Genomic DNA, 4,507 nt, shown 5'->3' on the forward strand with positions numbered 1-4,507 from the left:
ACTCATATTCATCCTGGAGTCAATCCTGACTCCAAGATCCCTCTCTGCCTCTGTGCTGCTGAGAGGGTCAGCCCCTAACCTATAACCATAATGCTGGTTCCCTCTCCCCAGGTGCAGTACCCTGCACTTGTCCTTGTTGAACCGCATCCTGTTCAGATCCGCCCACTTCTCTAACCTATCTAGGTCTGCCTGGATGCGGTCCCTGCCTGCCGGTGTATTCGCTTTACCCCACAGCTTGGTGTCATCAGTGAACTTGAACAGGGTGCTCTCTACACCCTCATCCAGGTTGCTAATGAAGATGTTGAACAGCATCGGCCCAAGGACTGAGCCCTGGGGGACTCCGCTGCCCACACTTTCCCAGGTTGACATCGACCCGTCCACCACTACCCTCTGGGTGTGCCCCTGGAGCCAGTTTGCCACCCACGTGACCGCGCATTCGTCAATGCCACAGTCCCCCAGCTTGTCCACCAGAATTGGGTGGGACACTGTGTCAAAGGCCTTCTGGAAGTCCAAGAACATGGCATTGACTTCCACCTTCACATCTAAGCTCTTTGTTACCTGGTCATAGAAAGAGACCAGGTTAGTCAGGCAGGATCGGCCTGGCACAAACCCATGCTGGTTACCTCTCAACATCACTTCCCCTGCAGGGCTCTCACAAATGTGGCCCTTGATAATTTTTTCAAAGACCTTCCCCAGTATAGAAGTGAGGCTGACTGCCCTGTAGTTTCCAGGCTCTTCCTTCCTCCCCTTCTTGAAAATAGGGACCACGTTGGCCCTTTTCCAGTCCTCAGGGACTTGGCCCAAGCACCAGGAGTCGTCGAACAGCCAATGGCTCCGCAGTGACACCAGCCAATTCCCTCAGCACCCGCGGATGAAGGTCATCCAGGCCCACTGACTTGGACACATCTAAGCCCTCCAGGTAATCCTTAACTAGGTCTGAACTAACAGTCGAGGGACTTGCATCCTTCCCGGGCCTCCCTATGCTATCACCTGAGAGCACCCCATTGTCAGCGGACAGGAACACGGAGGCAAAGAACTTGTCGAAGAGTTCTGCCTTCTCTCGCATGTCCATCACCAACTGCCCTGCCCTGCCTCGTGGGGGTCCAGTGTTACCACGAGACTTCTTCTTGCTACCTATATACTTGAAGAAGGACTTTTTGTTATCCTTAAACCCAGAAGGTAATCTAAGCTCCAGTGCTGCTTTAGCCTTCCTCACCAAATCCCTACAAGCTCGGGTCAGGGAGGTGTACTCCTCCTTTGTCCCCGCTCCTTGCTTCCACCACCAGTATGCTTTTTTCCTTGCCCTCAGGTCAGCCTGGATATCCATGCTCAGCCATGAAGGTTTCTTGGACCCTTTTCCTGCCTTTCTACACAGAGGAATTGCATCCTGCTGCACTCCAAGGATGGCCTCCTTGAGGAAGGACCACCTTTCCTGGACCCCCATACTAGCTACCCCCTGGGCTCCAAGTGCCTCCCTGACTACTGCCCTGAGCACATCGAAGTTGGCTTTCCTAAAGTCAAGCATTTGCACTGTGCTAGTTACCCTCCCCACCATTCTCTGAATAGCAAACTGGATCATTTCATGATCACTGTCCCCTAGCCTCCCTTGTACTAGCACCTCCCCCACCAGGTCATCCCCAGAGGCTAACACCAGATCCAGCATGGCGTTTCCCCTAGTGGGGACGAGTACCTCCTGCACAAGGTATAGGTCCTGTTCGCACGTCAGAACTATATCCTTCAGTTATAGTTTTGCTTTTCTTCTGGTTTATCTACCTGTGAGCCAAGTTGAGTTGATTAGTTACATTGTCTATGACCCTGCAGGTACATTAATCAACATCTGGATTTTGTGAAAAATTAAGTAGCATGGGGAGACCAATTAAGAACACAGGCTTGTGGGGATGCTCTAGAGTTGAACTTTTTGGCTGCTTTATCAAAATAAATCCTCTCTCTCTTTTTCTTTCTCTAGTTAAGACATCCGTCTATGTACAGTATTCATTTTCTTATTCTCTGTGGGATTCTTCAAGCTCTTCAGTATTTTATTTTAGTCACAAAATAGATTAAAATTCAGGGAAGAGTGTTACTATGGTAAAGTTATCCTATAAGGATTTTAGACTTGTCAGGCAATTTAATTCAATGGATTGTTTTTAACAAAGCTGTTTCTTTTAAAAAGATGGATCCTGATCTTAGTACAGAATGATCAGGGGTAAAATCCTGACTGTCATTTGATGGGGCCAGGATTTCAACTGAGTCAGTAAAACCTGCCTAAAGGAGCTCCTGGTAGCCCCTTGGAATTACATTCCTGCTCCATTTCAGTGTGCTTTGCACTGTAGGAAGTGCATGCTTTGTGCTGCCCTAAGTTTATTTTCTCAAAAAGAAAGGCTTAAAGCAGTCTGTCTTATTGCTTGTGATATACAAGTGATTACTAGCAGCATGTTATTTTGCATGCCAAGCAGATTGTTGCACCCTTGACATGAAAATCTGTGTTAAAACATCTTTTCTCACTAAGTGGTCAGTCCTGGGAGTGGGTTCTTAACCCTGTTATTACTTGCACGAGAACAGATTTATGCCACTTTGGGGACAGTTTTACTCCATTATCCCATCATTATTGCATTCATAATGTTTAAGTTGACTTGATACTGTACAGTATGTCTAAACGATAGTTGAGGCACAAATGAGAGAGAACAGACCAGTATAACTATAGCAACATTTTTCCTAGAGGCATAACTGGTAATGATGCTCCCTGGAAGTCTCTCCATCTCCTCCTACTCCTCCTCCCCATTGCTTGAACCTTCCTTACAGGGCTCTGGCTCCAGAAGTTCTGGCAGCAAAGCAGCACCAGCTAGAGGTTCCCCACTAAGAGATGTCACCTCATTTTTTTGCTACCAATGTGCACCCGAGTGAGTAAATTTGCTCGCTTGCTCACTCACTCCCTCCCTCTTACCTACCCCACCTCTCTGCTGCTGGAGTTCAGGAGGAAGGGGGCAGGAGACAGCAGGGTGAGGTACTCCCCACTCAGTTCTGGTGTCCCCTGCACTTTCAGGCAGCACCTGGTGCTCATGCCCCACTCACTCACTCATCCTTCTTTTTGCTAATGATTTGCCCAACAATTACCTGAATTCCCATGGTCAAGAATACTTAGCTGCTGTATATTAGACTTAAAGCCATAATGCATTTAACAATAACTTTAGCTGGCATTGTCTTTTCATGATGACTATTAGTTGATAATGAAAATATAGTATTTTTATTGAGGACACAGTATGGGAGAAGAGAGACAGGGTGTTGGAATATACTAAGACCTTGACTAAGAAGAATGCCATGGATATGAGATGTCGTGTCAGTGTACAGTAAGAAGAAAAGTTATAGCAAGATGACTATGTGTTATACAAATGAAGCTCATCACACTTAGAAAATGAAATGATAAGGAGTTTCTGAGAGAGGCTTTGGATCCTTCCAAGTTAGTAGTTCAATTTTAGGACAAATAAGTTGCATCTGATCATTATCCTCATCTGCTCTGTATCTCGGTAGCTTGTATAAATTGAATTGGTAAATCTCAGTTCAATACCCAGAGGGCCCAAGGAAGGAGTAACTATGGAGGCTGCACTAGATTTGCCCTATGTAATAGAGATATCAGCATTACATTGATAAAGTGATATGTAGAAGTTTGAGCTACTGCTGTACAACGCTTCAATCTGTCCTGTGGAGGGGAAAGATTAGCCTTCCACCCTTCCAAACTAAAACTTTACTGAGGAAATGCATCTAAAAATATTTACTTAAAAATTAAAAGGGTGAACAATGTTTGTAGCATCTCTTGACTGCATCGCTCTTGATTTGTACTGGTTATGTATATAGATACATATTTTACATTTAAGAAAGCGTTACTGCTAAAGTTAAGCATAACTCACAATCTACAAATATTTTACTGATGGTTTTTGGTTATTGCAATACACAAGTGAAAAAGAAGATAATGGGTGCGGTTCTACAGGCAGTTCAAATATGGCCTGTGCCTTCTGGGTAATATGGCATTTGTCTTCTGGGTAATTCCCTTTTTAGAGGGGAACTGTCTGTGGGTGCAGTTGTTGCAGGTGGAAGCCTAGAGTTGGTGTTTCTTGTCTTCCAGTGTAATGCATACCTTGGGTGGGGCAAAGGAATTTGCTCTATGTTGGGAGGCAAAAAGAAAACATATCAGAGCTCTACTGTTACAGAAACCCTCAAACCAGTATCACAGCATAGAGCAGCCCAGCAGGAGCTCTAAACTGTATTGGTTCCCTTGCCAATAAGGGCCTAGTTATGTTCTCTCCAGCTGAATATGAGTAAAACGCTGAAAGTTGGACTTGACATACTGTAGTTGAGTTATATTTCTGAAGTAGAGATTTCATAGATTTCATAGACATTAGGGCTGGAAGGGAACCTCGGAAGATCATCGAGTCCAGCCCCCCGCCCAAAGGGCAGGAAGTCAGCTGGGGTCATAAGATCCCAGCAAGATAAGCATCCAATTTGCTCTTGAAGG

Source organism: Crocodylus porosus, unplaced genomic scaffold, assembly GCF_001723895.1.
Source record: "Crocodylus porosus isolate Cpor-Errol unplaced genomic scaffold, CroPor_comp1, whole genome shotgun sequence".
Taxonomy (NCBI): Eukaryota; Metazoa; Chordata; order Crocodylia; family Crocodylidae; genus Crocodylus; species Crocodylus porosus.